The sequence below is a fragment of the Dipodomys spectabilis genome, unplaced genomic scaffold, assembly GCF_019054845.1.
Source record: "Dipodomys spectabilis isolate Male_0828 unplaced genomic scaffold, ASM1905484v1 ptg000480l, whole genome shotgun sequence".
In the NCBI taxonomy this organism is placed as follows: Eukaryota; Metazoa; Chordata; class Mammalia; order Rodentia; family Heteromyidae; genus Dipodomys; species Dipodomys spectabilis.
The window spans coordinates 905,813-922,586 of NW_024871157.1; the positions used below are offsets into that span (position 1 = coordinate 905,813).

General features: G+C 52.5%; 1 protein-coding gene across 8 annotated transcripts in view; it reads left to right on the forward strand.

The window, feature by feature from the left end:
• Nucleotides 1-3,752: 3,752 nt before the first annotated feature.
• Pitpnm2 (phosphatidylinositol transfer protein membrane associated 2) overlaps nt 3,753-16,774 on the forward strand; it is a 114,406-nt gene continuing 101,384 nt past the window's right edge. For all 8 annotated transcript variants that reach the window (XM_042669064.1, XM_042669068.1, XM_042669070.1 and 5 more), the window contains exon 1: nt 3,753-3,829. The gene's annotated coding sequence lies outside the window, so the exon portion shown is untranslated. The remainder of the gene's footprint in view (nt 3,830-16,774) is intronic.

The window sequence follows — 16,774 nt, forward strand, 5'->3', positions numbered from 1 at the left end:
TTGAAGAATGCCAAGCTGCTTAGCCACCCATTTTGTTGTTGTTGTTGTTGTTGGGGCTTGAACTCTGGGCCTAGGCTCTGTCCCTCAGCTCTTCAGCTCAAGGCAAGATAAGAGTCTCACACTTTCCTGCCTGGGCTGGCTTTGACCTTCAATCCTCAGATCTCAGCCTTCTGAGTATCTAGGATTACAGGCGTGAGCCACTGATACCCAGCTGCTACCCACTTTTTGATGGCCAATCAGAGCCCAATGCCCACATGTTCCAGCTTGGCACATATTTATAAACAGACTCCTCCAGAATCAAAACCAATTCCCACTCAAAATGCTCAGGTTTTCAAGTTTGGTTTGCTTTTGAACTTTTTCTCCTTATATAGTTCTTAATGTATAGTTATAGTGAACCAAACCAACTCTGTTACTCCCTGAAGGGTTTGCCTTGAAGCAAGCTCTCAGTTGATTTTTGTGCACCTTTCACCAGAGTTTCACCTGGCTGCTCTGCAGGCCTGGGGAGCAGAGCAAGGGTGTATTCTGTGAAGGCTCAGCCAGGAGGGGAGTACTTGGGCTAGAACAGTTGAGTCTCTGCTCCACTTCTGTACCCACTTGAAGATTTGGAACTAATCAGAGTTACTTGCCAAGTGCCTTTATTCTTGATTTTTTTTCTAGCCTTTTTTTTCTTTTCTTTTAAGGAATTCTTGGGCTGGGAAGGTAGCTCAGTGGTAGAGTGTTTGCCTTGCGTGCATGAGGCATTGGGTTTGATTCCTCAGCACCACATAAGCAGAAAAAGCCAGAAGTGGCGCTGTAGCGCAAGTGGTAGAGCGCTAGCCTTGAGCTGAAGAGCTGAGGGACAGTGCCCAGGCCCCACGGCGGACAAAAAAGAAATTAATCTTTTAGTTATAGTAAATAAGAAAGTTCATTTTAATTCAGCTCCTGTACAGCTTGTATCTAGACCTCATGAAGGTAGAGACTTGTTTCATTTCCTTTTCTATTATGTCCCCGTATGTGCAATTAAAGACTAACCTGCTGGTGAGGACATCTTCTCATTCCCTACTTTCACTTCATTGTGAAGTCTAAGACTACATTCTTAAGAACGAGGAAATTGCCATTTCAGAAGAGAAGATGATTGTTTTATCTTGCCAAGGAGTTATCTTCTTAGTAGCCTATAATTGGCTTATACCAAAAAAGGCATCAAACTTCACCCAAACGTCTTCTGTGCTCTCAGAAAGCATATGTTTTGATTTTTGAGTGTGTAATACATTGGAACTATCAGTTACTTATTTTTTTTAATTATTCTTTTCACATCTGTGAGGAGGGACACCAAGAGAAATTCTTCCAGCTGTCTTTTCGCTTGGTAATTCTTATGAACACTGAAAAGCAACTCAGCCCCAAAGTGAGAAAGGTAGCAATTTTAAAGAGCAGGTGTTACCTCAGAAATCAACTATGGGCTGGGAAGGTGACTCATGCATGCCTAGCATGCATGAAGCCCTGGGTTCGATTCCTCAGTACCACATACACAGAAAAAGCCAGAAGTGGTGCTGTGGCTCAAGTGGTAGAGCACTAGCCTTGAGCCAGAGCAGCTCAGGGACAGTCCCCAGGGCCCTGAGTTCGAGCCCCAGGACTGGCCAAAAAAAAAGTCAACTATGTTCATCCTGGGGCCATGCATAAGTGTATTCTCCATCTGTGGAAAGAAAGTTAACTGTGCCACCGAGGGCCTGCCCCTTCCTTTGCAGGAGTTGCTTGTGAGGGACATCAGCAGAAGCAGAGAAGCCATGCTAGGGCAGTGGGGGTGGGCACAAGGCACAGGACTTGGAGCCACACAGATGTGGATCACACCCTGGCAGTCCTGCCTTCCTGCTGTTGGTGAGAACCTTTCAGGAAGGGAGGTGATGCGAAGTGCCTGGTGTTCAGCAAAGTGCGCAGTAAATTCTGCATTTCACATTCCCATCAGGAGTACTTGGGCTTTGGAAGGAGCAGCACCAAGTTGACCTAAACCCCACACTGGGTGGGCATTTCTGTTAAGTGGTCTAAGATGATCAGCACTGAAGAAAAGCATGGCTTTCCTTGAAGTTTAAGTAAGTTTCACTCTGGTGTGGGTCTTTTTGGTTTTAACAAAATAAAAAAAAGTAACCTGCCCAATGTAAGTTGAGGAAGTACTTTGATCTTAATACAGTTGGGGATCTGGGAATCCTTTAATATAAGCTGTTTCCCTAAAAGTTTAGTGCCAATTTAATAAAAATAACTTTTCCTTCAGATGTTCCATGAGTAGATCTCTAAAGGCCATGGCCCGGAGACCGGAGCACCTGGAGGAGGTGCCTGCCCCTGGCCTCCACGTTTATGCAGAGATTGTGATTTAGAGATTGATAACCACCCCCAGGGACCAAAGCCAGGTGCTTTGCATAGTGCTATTTGAATTCTGAACCCTGCACCCATGTGTGTAGTAAAGTAAGACATTTCTCTCACCTTAAGTTTTACATCTCTCAGCAAATTTCACAAGGTTTTACTCTACCCCAAATGCACACCTAGAGTCCTTTAGGAGTTGTCAGGTAGATCAGACTTACCTGTCCTATGTGAATCCTGACTGGTTTGAGATTTCCAGGTCTGATGAAACAGATAATGTATAATGTAGTGCCGGGGCACGCGCTCTGCGACTGTGGTAGAACGTTAAGTACACTACACCGGTATTGTTAGGCTGTTACTAACCTTTTCCCATCACATCTGCCCCTTATTTTTGTAGGGCCCTTATATGAGGAATCAAGCCATAAATTTGCATTTGCTGGACTTTGTATCCAATGTCATCACAGTTTTAAAGATAAATATGTCTCACGTTTGGCAGTTTGACTGTAGCTGTGACCACTGAAAAAGTTGCTTCCCCTAGCGTCGCTGGTGGTTGCGGGGTTCAGTCGGATCTGATACCGGGGTACTGCGCTTGTAAGCGGGCCAGCGGCCGCTGTGCGCATCGCGCTTGAGGCTCAATAAACCTGTGGACGCGAGCTGCCCGTCTGGTGTCGGTGTTTCTTCATGGCTGTCCCCGGTTTCAGTAGTTCCGGAGGTCCCGGCCTCTCCTGCCTGGGTTAAAGGGTGCTTCGTGGGCCGGTCCTGTGAAGGGGGTGGGGGCATGGCGGCACCCCGGCCCTCAGCGCGGGCGTCGGGGGTGCGGGCCCTGAGCGGGCGCTCGCCCAGGGCGACCCCCGGCCCACGGACCTTGCGCACATCTGTCCACCGCGCTGGTGGAGGGGAGGCCGCCCGGGGCGGCGGGCACGCCGGGGCGGAGGGGTGGCCGGCGGCGCCTCGGGGCCCCGCTCCCCGCGCCCGCCGTCCATGTGCGCCGCGGTCTTCCCAGCGCCCGCGGCCGCCCCCAGGGAGTGCAAGGCCCGCGCGCCCTCTGCCCGGGAACAGCAGCCGCCGACCCCGCGGGGCGGCGTCCGAGACGCTCTTCCGGAGACGGCGGCGTTGCCCGCCGCGGAGCGAGACGCTCCCCCGTGCGGCCTGAGGAGGCGCCGCCCGCCGCCGCCGCCGCCGCGAGTGAGGGAATGCGCGGTGGGCCGGCGCGCGCGGGCAGCAGCGGCCGCTGAGGCGCGGGAGCGGCGGCGGCGCAGAGCGGTGCAGCCGGCTCGGCCCGCGGCGCCGCCTCAGCCGCCGGCGCCAGCACGTGTGCCGCCGCCCGCCCGCCGACGGCCCGGAGCATGCCCGCCGCCGCCCGGCCGCTCGCCCGGGGCCAGCTGGCGGCGCGGCCGCGCGGGGCCGCGGGGCGAGGGCGGCCGGGCCGGGGTGGCGGGGTCCGCGCTGCCCGCGAGGCGTCGTGAGGCGGCCGAAGAGGACGAGCGCGGCAGCCGGGCCGGTGAGTGCGGAGGGCGGAGGGCGGAATCGGGCCCGCGGAAGCCGCGGGCCGCCCCGAGGACCCGGGAGGCCGCGGGCCGGAGCGGAGTGGAGCGCGGGAGCCCCGGGCCGGCGCGCGGCGGGGCGCGGGCAGCGGAGAGGCGGGAGGGCGGCGGGGCCTCGGCCGGCGCGGCCCTGGCCCTGGGAGTCGCCGCCGCCCCTGTGCACCCCGAACGCTGGTCTCCGAAGTCGGCTGGCCTCAGCCGGGTGGTGACCCGTGCCACCGCGGGCTGGGGCGGCGCGGCGTGCGGTGCGGGCCTGCGCCCCGCGGCCCCTCTCGGCTGGCGGGAAGCGGCGGGCGGGACTCCGGCCCTGCCTGGCGGGGTGGGCGCCGGGCCCTAGCGTGGGCTGTGGCCGGTCTCCGTCCCCAGTGGCCATCCCTGAGGTCCCGGGAGATGCCAGCTCGGCCTGCGGCCGCCTGTCTCCTCTCGCACCCACCGCACATCCTTCCTCGTCCGAGGCAGGACAGCTGGTAGCTGGGAGGCAGAAACTTTGGTGAGCCCCCTCCCCGGTGTGGGCGCACCCCCTCCCGGTGTGGGCCGGCCACGCTCCCCACCCAGCGGCTGCGTCTCCCGCAAGCAGTGCGCCCCTCACACGCGCTGCCAGCTCCAGGCCAGGCCTCAGCTTTGCTCTTTTTTTTTAACAGACTTGGTCCTGCACAGGAAGCTAGCGTGTCCCCCAGTCCACCATCTCTAAAACTCTGGGCCTCTCTTGCTCCTCCCTGCTGAATCTGGCTTCTTCAAAGGAGATGCCACTGAACTTTGTTGTTGTTGTTGTTGATTTGTTTTCATTTTTTGTTTTGGTGCCAGTGCGAGGGCTTGCATTCAGGGCCTAGACTCTGGCCCTGGGCTTTTTTGCTTAAGCCTGGTGATCTACCACTTGTGCCACAGCTCCACTTCCAGTTTTTTGGTGGTTAATGGATCTAAGAGTCTCTTGGACTTTCCTGCCTATTCTGGCTTTTTTCTGAGTAGCTAGGATTACAGGCGTGAACCCTGCCAACCGCTGAGCATCTTTGTCTATTGCCAGCTTTCTCCCCTGCCTCCATCTGGGAGTCACCACAACTAATAGAGTAGCCCGGCTCGGGGGAGAAGATACTGAACATACTGCCCATCTGAATTATGCCTTTGTGCAACCCACATCCACTGGGCTTCATCTGTGTGGCTCTTATCACAGTCTTGCCTTGTTTTATAGTTACTTTTGTGCCAGGCTTATCTCCCCTTGAGGATGGTGAACTCCCGGGTACAGTTTGATTTATCTCTGTCCCCTGCCCTGGGTAGCACCTCCCTGCCTAGTCTGTCTGTGTGGAGCACAAGTCCCTCCGAGCTTTTCCGCTCCACCTTTCCTTATCTGGCTGCTGGGGCTGTAGCTGTCCAGTTCTTTTTCTCTGATGAAGAGATGCTTCTGGGATCGGAATAGATGCTCGGCCCTCCCCTACTGCAGAGAAACACAATGACTTAGGAAGGGCTGTTCGAGGGAGTGACTTGCCAAATGACTAGGACAGCACATTCTCCGCTGTGAAGATGGCCAGTGCCTCATATAGGTTCTCTCTTCGGCCCTCCCCAGCTGCCTGTGCTTGAGAGGTCTACTAGAGGAGAGGATTGGGCTGCAGGAGTCTACGCAGCTAGGTGGGATCTAGGCTTGGTTTTCCATCTAGCTTGCTGTGCAACCTTAACTAAGTCACGGCTTTCTTAGTCTGGCTTGGTCCTGATGGAATTTGGAAGGGAATTCCTCTGCCTGTCAAGGGCCTTGGGGGTCTGGACCCTGTCCACCCCGCCTGCCTGCACTGTGTCATCCCTCACACGAAGCTCCAGCTCCCTCCAAGTTTCCCTGTGTGCCTTATGCCTTTGTCCCTGACGGGGACTCAGCTTGGCTCTCTTGCGGCCTTTCCAGGAGGTCAGTTCCTCTACCCCTGCACCCCTCCTAACTTGACTTGCCACCCTGAATTGACAGCTGGAGCCCAGCAGACCAGCCCCCAGACAGTTGGTGCTGCATCCTGTTTCTCCATCCCCGGTGCCTGGTCCACAGTAGGCACTTGGAGAATGTTGATGGGATAGTGAGAGGTTGGCCTGGATGAGAGTCTCAGAGCCTCAGAGAGTCTCAGGCCACAGTCCCTAGGGACACATTCTGTCCTCACATTGTCTTACTATTTTAACACCCGGCAGATGTTCTTTTAACCAGCCCTTCCGGCTACAGCTTTCAAGCTTGGTCTTCTAGAAGAATCAGTCATGGAGGATGTGCAGTTATTTGTAGAGATTAGCTGAGGAAACGTCTGCTGCTTCAAGATCCCAGGCCTTGCTGTTTTGGAAAAAGAAGCTGGGCGCTCTGGCACGGGAGGCCGGGGACGGGCCTTGCCGCCTCTTGCCACCATCAGGGAGGCTGCTGTTGGTCTGGAGGCAGCCATTGGTGTCTGCATGCCGCCTCTCAGCTTTGCTCAGCTCAATCCTTGTGCCACCCTGAACCCTGCTTAACAGAACCTGATCTCCAGACACTGAAACAGCTGGGGGGATTCCCAGCTCCTCTATAGGTCATTTGGATGTATATGAAGCTTTCCTGGGTATTTGAGGACATTATTAAATAGAGCCATAGCAGATCTCATCTAGTTTGCTCTAAAACCATAATCTGAAGTGTTGTCCCCTTTGTTAAAGGCTTCTTACAGTGTTTCATGTAAAAAATAATAATTTCCTTTAGAATTTAGGGCCAGGCAAACTTTGCCTTCCCTGGGAAACTAGTTTCTTTCTCATTGGATAATGAAAAGGAAAGTGGGGAAGAAAAACATGTGTTATCTGCTGTGTACCACCCAGGGTGCCTCCTGCGCTCCTGTAGGGCACGTGCTATTCGTCTCCTGTTTTCCCCAAATTGAGATACAGTGAGGTCAATGGATTTGATTTGTACCTATTTCTGCCCAGCTTGTTCCACAGCACACTGTCTTTCTAGTTGCTGTTTTCCTCTTCCCCTTGACTTCCTGGGTGCTTAGCGTGCAGTGTGATATTCATCCATGCCCTTCACGGTCACCTTATTTTTTTCTACTTTACTTAGTCTGACTCTCTGTGTGTATAGTCTCATGTAAATCTATCTACCACATTTTATTTTGTTTGCTTTTTGTTGTTGTTCCAATTCCAGGGCTTGAACTCAAGCACTGTCCCCAGCTTTTGTGTTCAAGGCTAGTGCTCTATCATTTGAACCACAGCTCCACTTCCACTTTTTGGTTAATTGGAGATAAGTGTCTCACAGACTTGGCTGTCTGGGCTGGCTTTGAACTATGATTCTCAGATCTCAGCCTCCTGAGTAGCTAAGATCACAGGTATGAGCCACCGATGTCTGGTTTGTTTGTTTTTGGGAAACAGCTATGTAGTCAGGGCTGGCCTTGAACTCATGGTTCTTCTGCCTCAGCCTTTGGAGTGAGTCACTTAACTATTTTTTTTTTTTTGTGGGAGAGGGAGTTTGAACCTGGGGCTGCTTGAGACCTGTTTTTCTGCTGTTATTTTGAAATAGGAATCAGGCAAATTTGTCCTCCGGGGTAGCCTAGCCCCTTGTGTAGCTAGGATTATAGGTGTGAGCCACCTGCCAGCCTTATCCATATATTCTATAAGTAATCACAAAAGGTTTCCAGAAAACAGATAAGTGAGTTGAATACAAAAGTAACATTTCTCCTAACGCTTATGCCAAATTGCAGTGTGCTTAGAAGCAAGTCTTCAGGTAACCCAGAGGGAGGGGTGTGAGTGAGTGTGTGTGTGTGTGTGTGTGTGTGTGTGTGTGTGTGTGTGTGTGTGTGATATATAATTGGTACTCCAAGGCAGAGTTCAGAAGCAGACACCCTTTCTGGGTAGAGTAGTCAGGACTTGACTTTCTGGAAGAGTGGGATTTTAAGAATAGGAACAGTTTGGATCAGCCACAATGCCTGTCAGGGTATGTGGAACTTAGAACCTAAAATCTCTGGCCCCAGGTTTTCTAGTGGTTTATTGGAGATAAGAGTCTCACGGACTTTCCTGCTCGGGCTGGCTTTGAGCCACGATCCTCAGATCTCAGCCTCCTGAGTAGCTAGGATTATAAGCATGAGCCACTGGCGCCCAGCCTAAGCCAGCAGTTCTTACATGGCTCCTTTTTCCTGTAGTATGTTCCTCAGGCCCAGCCCAGCAAACATCTTGACTGCATTGTGCCAAACCTTTGTGGCCAAAGACAGAAAGAGTGCTGTTAGGAGGAGCAGGCTGGCATTTGCTTCTGTTACTCATACTCACAGCTGCCCTTGCCAGAGGACAAAATGGAAGTTAACCAGCAGGAAGGATCAACCCCAGGTGTGGTGGCACACGCGTGTAATCCCATTTGGGAGGCAGAGGCTCAAGGATAGGGAGTTCTAGGCCAGCCTAGGTTACATAGTAAGGTTCTGCCTCAATAAGAACCAAACCTAAACTACTATCTTGAGAAAGAGCATGGCAGAGTCGCTGTCACATCCTCTCCTTGCTGAAGCCAGTTTCCTGACTGCGTGTGCTCTCCCTGCATGCAGTCCTCCCTCCCGCTCGTGGAGATCAGACGTTAACAATCGAGGGAGAGCAGAGACACCAAGGATGGGGATGGGTAGAACCTTATGGAAACAACAAGGGAGACCAGAGATTGATTCTGAACTCGTAGACGCTGATAGCCAGGACTTCTTGTTGGACTTGGGTGTGGCAGCTTGTAGCCATAGGAGCAGATGGTGCTGCAGAGCTGAGCACTCCGGCGAGGGAAATGCACCACACACACATCACCTGTCCATACGGTCTTCTGTGCAAGGTAGTCCTGTCCCCTAACGTCACACACAATCAGTACTGCCTTTCCTATTGCATATGGTGGATTCATTCACGTAGCACTCGTGGCTAACAGTGCCATGGTAGCTTGTGTCACACATACTTCACACATACTTTCCCTGCATGTCATAACCTCCTGTACTTGGGGCCACTGGACAGCATTTCCATACTAGGCTTGGGGATGTGTTAAACAAAAAAAAATCAACAGAAAGCACAGACATGTGAGAGACATGGCACTAAACAGCCAACAGAAGACACCTGCTTACAGTGGGAATGCTGGAGTGGCAGGCGGAGTGTCTTGCTTTATCTCAGTTGGGAGGCAACTTGTGTTTTTTTTGCTGCTCTGTACAAGTTTGAACATGACCGGGAAAGTGTTGGAAGATTGAATTGGGGGTTACTGATAAACCTTCACAAGTAGCTGAGCTTGAATTCATCAGCAATGTAGCCCGCCATGTTGGACGTCACAAGTATTTGGCCCAGTCAAGGCATCTCTCTGCCATGCAGTCAGTGCTAGGGATGAGGCTGAGGCCCAGGTTGGTCCAGGTCCAGGGTGTGGTAGATTCTTTGCGCTTGCTTGTTATTGTACGTGCTAGCTCCGGCCGCTACATACACGGTGCTCTCTCCGCTTCCTGCAGGAGAGGAGGGGCCCCATGCTCGCGTCCAAAGGGTGGCAGTGCACAAAGGAGCTGGACCTTGCTAAGAGGAGCTAAGGACAGGCGTTCACACAAAGGCCTGGCCTGGTTTCAGGCCACAGTCCCCAGGACCCCACACCTCCAATCCTGAGGTCTTGACTGTGTAAATCACTTCGCTGTCGCCCAAGGACCTTCCCCTAAATGTGCCTCCGTGTGTCCTGTAAGCAGGTGCCGCCGTGCTCCTCTCCGGAGCTCCTAGCTCCTGTGAGCTGTGGCTCCTGGGGAGGGACTTGTCTCTTTCTGTATCTCCCCTGGCCAGGTCTACCCAACAGCCTCGGCCTCCTGGGACCCCGCGATCGTCTGGAGCGGCAGGGCATGGGCTCCCTGAGGTGCCACTCCTGCTTTCTGCATGGGGGAACAAGGGACCTGGCTTCCAGGTCCTCCTGCCTGATGCTCCCGGGGTGAGGGCGGCTCCTCGCTCTGCCGACTGCCCATTAATTGCTTTCCTTGGCACTTTGTAAGAGTTGACTTTTCACTTGCATTTTTTTTTCCTAAAAGGGAGTGAAACCAAACATTTTTTGCAATTAGATTTTCCCCCACTTGGGTAATCACACTGAAAAAAAAAAAAGGCATTAAGTCCTTTGAAAGCCTCCCGTGAGAGCATGCGGCTGTGCGGGCGGGCAGGGTGGGGCAGCGTGCGAGCCAGACGCGGCCGGCCGCGGTTCCAAGGGCGCTCGAGTAAGGAAACGGTGATTTCACATTTATTTGAGGTCTGCTGCTTGTAGCATATTTCAATTAGCTCGTCAGCGTTGTGCATCTGACAGGCCAAACGTTTATTGTGGTTGGACCATCTGCGAGGAGGGAGGCCGGCAGCCCTCCCCGAGGCAGGCAGTAACTACCAGTCCAAAGAAATTGGATGTGTTTGCGAACCCAACACTAAAATCTCGGTAATAACAAAAGCCTCGGCGTTCTGAAAGCACGCTCCCCGGCTGGGCACCACTGGGCCATGCCACCCCTGAGACTTCGTTCTTCCCCACGCCTGGCATTTGCCTGCCGAGTGAAGCAGAGTCCTGGAGTGGCTTCTTTAATTGGTTCAGAGCACGATTTGTATTAAGCCGGAAAGGAAAGGAGCTCGGTGATTTATCCTGGGACACGATGTAGCCTGTGCATTTGCTGCTGGAGGTAGCAGGGGATGAGTGGCACAGGTTCGTGCCGTTAGCACGCGGCCGAGCTCTTGCCCTGCTCTGTGACAGAACGCTAGTTTGATGTCGGTGACAGCCTTGGGTGACTCACGGAAGCATCGCGAGTTCGCGGTGGCGGCTGCTGACAGTGCAATTTGTCTCGCATGCCTTGGCCCCAAGGTTTGTAGTGCTCATTTAGTACTCACTCCTTTTTCTTTTCACTCAGTTCGCCCTGCCCCCCTGCCACTTCCCAGTCAGGGCCGGGGAGAGGGAAGGAAGCTAGAACCAAACAAAGAGAGCCTGACAGAGCTCTGGAAAAAACCCGAGTCCAAGAGTTTGACCTTTCCATCAAGAGCAATGACTTTCCATTTCCCTGAAACCCTACGATCTCAGGGCTGGGCGTGGGGTGTTGGTAGGGGAACGGGTTAACTCTCAAGGATGTGGCTACTGAACTGCAGGCTGGCTCGTAAACTCCAGGACGTCTGGTTCACTCAAGGTTGCCCTGGTGGTCTGGCGGGTCCGGAGGGTTCAGGCTGACTGTACCCCACCCGTCCCAGGCAGATGGACGGACCCTGGATTGTGACCTTTTGTACTGTACTAGAAAGCTGCTTTTCCCTGTCCTGGGAACCTACAAACTACAAGGACCTGGGCCCCTCACCATTGCTGCCAGGTTGTGAAAGACTGTGGCTTGTCTTGGGGGTCACCCATGCCTGGCACAGAAGCTTGGAGCCTATTCACCGCTTGGTGCCCATGGAGGGCGGGGCAGAGGAGCAGAGGCAGGGGCCCATTGCCACACACCCACCTTCATGCGCCATCCCAAGGCGTAGAGTGCTTCTGCCGCTCACTGCGTCAGACCCACAGATGCCGCTACACTTGTACAGCGGAGGAAACTGAAGTTCCAAGAGGTCATGACTCTGGTCCAGCCACACAGGAAGTTAACCGCTGGCCCAGACTGGGCCTAGAGAGTCCCTAGCTTCCTCCCGTGCTCATTTGTGTTTAGTCATGTTAAACAGCCCACGTTGGAGGGTTATGCTGGTTTTAAAATTCATCAATAGTTCTTGATCCGGCTGCTTCTAAACAGTACGAAGAAATTTAATTTGAGTTTGTGTGGGTTATTGCTTTTCTTTTTTCCCAGAACCCCTTTGCTGTTGGTTCTTTAGACTTGGCTTTCCAAAAAGAGGCCAAAGGGCTCTGTCAACTGAAAACAGATTCCCTGAGACAGGATCACATGCCTGGGATCCCATCTATTTATGGAATTTTGAGGCCAAATTCTGATCCTGCTGTGTGTTCTCTGGCTATGAACTGGAGATTGAAGGTCAGAGGCCAGGTGTGGGCCCGCTCTGAATGTGGTCCTAGAGGTCCCAGAAAGTACTTTACCTGATGGGCAGATCACAGCTGGCCAAGCAATCTGTGTATGGCCTTTTTTTGTTGTTGGTGGTGGTGGGGAAAAGTAGAGGATTTTTAAAAACACAGCAGGTCAGAATGGGCTGGGGCTTGTCTTGGGACAAGCTAGGCAACCCTGAAGCCAGGGCCTGCTGTCTCCATTTTGCCACTCTGCCTGCAGTTTTTTTGTCCTCTTCCCTGAGCTAGTCTTGTGAAGGGGCGACGGGAAGCCAGCCAGGGCAGGAGTAAGAGGCAGACCTGGCCTGGTCCTCCCCGTGGGCACACAGCTTATTATTCCTGGGCTTGGTAGTGGAAAGAGCGCAAAGGTCTGTGGCTGCCCAGCTAAGAAAATCAGCTGGGGCCTGAGTCTGAGACTCAGCAAGAGATTTTGGATCTGTTTGCCCAGAAAGCCCGGCAATGGAGTCTATGTGGTAGACCCCTTGAAGTCACATCTGCATTGTTGTCCTCTTGGTTTAGCTGCGGGGGCCCTAGTGTTCCACACAGTGGAGCCCACTAGGACACGCCAACTTATTCCTTTTGATGTGCTCAGAGTCCCTGGTTAATATGAGGCTTGAACTCAGGACCTCGTGCACTTGCTTAGCTTTTTCAGTCACGGGTTGTTACTTGCCACTTGAGCCACATTTCCAGTCTGGCGTTTTCCTGGTTAATTGGAGATGGAATCTCATTGACTTTTCTCATTGGGCTAGCTTCAAACTATGATCTCCAGGTCTCAGCCTCTAAGGAGCGAGGATTACAGACTTGAGCCACTGGTCCCCATTGGCCTTTCGTTCCTTCTCTAGAAACCTCAAGTCGTTGGAACTGCATGGTGTGTTTTGGGTCAGGCTTCTTTTACTTGGCTCGGTGTCTTCAAGGGTTACCCGCAGTGTTGTGCGTGCCAGAATTCCTTCTTTCTTGGAGGTGAATGATAGTCCATTGTATGCATCGATCACACTTTTATTTCTCTGGTCGTCAAATAAAGGTTTAAGTGTTTCGGGCTGGTTTCAGGCTTTGCTTTGTCTCTGGATGAGGAACAATAGAAGGCGACTGGGCTAAGGCACTTAGGACCGGAAGCCAGAGTGTCCCATTCCCAGGTGAGTGGCCTTTCAAGGCCGTGGCTTCTGTATTCATCCACTGGGGTAGTGATGGCCCTCCTGGCGGGCTTGCAGGGTGATGCAGCGAGAGGTGGCCAGGGAAGGTGGCTCTGTGAGCATTCAAGGGCCTGACTAAGGAGCAGCAGCCTCATCCGTCACTGGTACAAGAGCTGGTGGTCCTAACTTCCTGCCTTCACCTGCCCAAGGGACTCATCCGTGACTTCCACCTGTCAGAGGGCCCCTGGTCATGGTTCTAAGTAAGCTGGCCTTTTGAGTGCTGGTTGACTCCTGGCAGATGATGGGAGGGAAAGTACATTGCCCCCTTGGCCTCTTTCTCTCTCAGTATTCCAGGAAATACAGCAGGAGACACATGGGCAGCTGAGTGAGAGCAGGAAGTCAGTCTGGAATACACAGCCACACTTGCCTTCATTCGTCTAATTAACTTTCCTGTGCATTAACTCTGAGCCAGGGACTGTGGGGCCAGCATCTCTGGCAGTGATGTCTGGAAGGCAGTGCCACTCCAGGCTCACCATAAACCCTGCTTAATGAATTAACTACTGAGGAGTTGCTTTCACCAGGCTTTACTTGAGAAGTTTAAGACTGTTTATAAATTAGAGGCAACATAGTTAATAATCATTGTGAGAATCTTAAGTTGTGTCCCTGTTGCAGATGACACAGAAGATAAACTGTGAAGGAGGGATGGATCTGTGCAAGGTCACATAGACCGAAAGGGAGATTGAGATTGAGGGGGAGCAATCAAAAAGGATAAGCAAAGGACCTCCAAGTATTATTTCCGTGTGTGTGTGTGTGTGTGTGTGTGTGTGTGTGTGTGTATTTTACCTGGGGCTTGAACTCAGGGCCTGGACACTGTTGCTGAACTTCTTTGTGCTCAAGGCTAGTGCTCTACCTCTTGAGCCACAGTGCCATTTCCAGTTTTTGAGTGGTTAATTGGAGATAAGAGGTGCCAGTGGCTCACTCCTGTAATCCTAGCTACCAAGGAAGCAGAAATCTGAGGATTGCAGTTCAACGCTAGCCCAGGCAGAAAAGTCTATGAGACTCTTATCTCCAGTTAACCACCAGAAAACCGGAAGTGGTGCTGTGGCTCAAGTGGTAGAGCACTAGCCTTGAGCTGAAGAGCTCATGGACAGTGCCCAGCCCCAGAGTTCAAGCCTCATGACCGATGAAAAAAAAAAAAAGAGTGCCATGGAGACTTTTCTGCCCGGGCTGGCTTCAAACCATGATCCTCATATCTTAGTCTCCTGAGTAGCTAGGATTACAGGCGTGAGCCACTGGTGCCTAGCTCCCACCTAGTTCTTAAAAACATTTTAAAGTAATATATACACCTATGGTAAAATTAATAAATTTACCATAGGTATATAAATTTGTAAAAGTCAAATTATTGGGTTAGGGACATGGCTCAATGCCCTGAGTTCAGTTTTTTTTTTTTTTTTTTTGTCATGGGGCTTGAACTCTGGGCCTGAGCGCTGTCCCTCAGCTCTTCAGCTCAAGGCTAGTGCTCTACCACTTGAGCCACAGCACCACTTCTGGTTTTCTGGTGGTTTATTGGAGATAAGAGTCTCACAGAAGCTGGGCGCTGGTGGCTCACGCCTGTAATCCTAGCTACTCAGGAGGCTGAGATCTGAGGATCGCGGTTCAAAGCCAGCCCGGGCAGGAGAGACCGTGAGACTCCTATCTCCAATAAACCACCAGAAAACCGGAAGTGGCGCTGTAGCTCAAGTGGTAGAGCGCTAGCCTTGAGCTGAAGAGCTGAGGGACAGCGCCCAGGCCCAGAGTTCAAGCCCCACAACCGACAAAAAAAAAAAAAGAGTCTCACAGAGTTTCCTGCCTGGGCTGGCTTTGAACTGTGATCCTCAGATCTCAGCCTCCTGAGTAGCTAGGATTACAGGTGTGAGCCACTGACGCCCGGCTCTGAGTTCAGTTCTTCCCCCCTCAAATTAAATCATTTAAATGTGTGTTACTAGATGAAAAAAATGCATTTATATATCCATAGAATATACCTTGAAAAGGCGGTACTTGTGCCCCACGTGATGACAAGGACGGACCTTGGGGACAGGACAGTGCACAGTATGTTAAGTGAAATCAACCAGCCTCAGAAAGACAAACATGGCGTTATTTCACTTATGCAAGGCATTTGGAGAAGCCAAATTCAGAGCATCGGTGGACTAGTGGCTGCCAAGGGCTGGGGTTGGGAGTAGAGAGTTATTCATCAACAGTAGTTACCTTCAGGCAGGCAAGATGAGCAAGCTGTGGAGACCAGCCGAGCATCGTGGAATTATAGCTAACCCTGTATCGAACACAAGAAAATTTAAGAGAGTGGATCTCATGCAAAGTATTCTTATTGCCAAAAAGTATCAATCATTTTAAAAGCCTTTAGAAACCAGGCCCTCTCCTCTCTCCTCCCCTCCCCTCCCCTCCCCTCCCCTCCTCTCCCCTCCTTCTTTCTTCTTCCAGTGCCAAGGATCAAACCCCAGGCACCTCCTGCACTGTACCGCACAGCTGCCTTCTCCAGACTTTTTGTTTTTGTTTTTGCCAGTCCTGGGGCTTGAACTCAGGACCTGGCATTGTCCCTGGGCTTTTGCTCAAGGCTAGTGCTCTACCGCTTGAGCCACAGTGCCACTTGTGGCCTTTTCTGTGTATGTGGCACTGAGGAATGGAACCCGGGCTTCATGCATGCGAGGTAGGCACTCTACCACTGAGCCACATTTCTAGTCCTCCAGACCTATTTTTATTTTTTGGCCCATACTGGGGCTGGAACTCAGGGCCTGGGTATTGCCCCTGAGCTTCTTTTCCACAAGATTAGCACTCTACTACTTGATTCACAGGTCCACTTCCAGTTGTTGTTGTTTGTAATTTATTGGAAATAAGACTTTCACAGACGGGGGGCTGGGAAGGTGGCTCAGTGGTAGAGCGCTTGCCTTGCATGCATGAGGCCCTGGGTTCAATTCCTCAGCACCACATAAGCAAAAAAAGCTGGAAGTTGTGCTTAAGTGGTAGAACACTAGCCTTGCGCTGAAGAACTGAGGGACAGTGCCCAGGCCCAGAGTTCAGGCCCCACAAATAGGGGGAAAAAAGTTTCACAGACTTTCCTGCCAGGCTGGCTTCAAACCACGATCCTCAGATCTCAGCCTCCTGAGTATCTAGGATTACAGGCGTGAGCCACTGGCGCCTGGCGGCCGGTTTATTTTCAATGACACCTGAACCTGTAGGTTTGTGGGTATCACTAGGAGGGCTCCCACCCTCGTTCTGGACAGCTTGACCTCTGCCCTGTGGTTTCTGGGGCGGGGCGCAGCTGCCCTGGGCTCCAGTGTGTGATATGCTGGGTGACACGCAAGTATCCAGCCGGCACCGGCACAGCTGCAAAAAGCTGCTTTCAGTGGGAATGTCCATGCCCACCACACACACTTGGGTTCCCAGGCTAGCCCACCAGCAACAAAGCATACCCACACTGCCGAGTCACTGGGTTGGCCCTGACTGATGCAGGGCTGCAGAGCGCTTGCTGCGCCCAGGCCTTCCACTCCCTTTCCCACACAGGAGACGCTGACCCGGAGCTGAAGCCCGGAGAGCAAGCTTGGGCCTCAAGGCCCCAGGGCCGGGCAGAGCCGCACTCTCTGGCTGTGAACTCTGCTCATCTGCTGCTTTGGACAGTGCTATCTTGTGGACCCATTTAGAGCAGGTCTGGGGGTTCCAGAGCTTTCCACCTCGTGGTCCACTTGGAGGCTGGGCAGGTCTGGGCGTTTAGTAGCCTACTGTGGGATAGGAGCACTGTGGAGCTGTTCTTTAAGCTGTCGCCGGGAAAGGGCATCTCTTGCTGTCAAGAC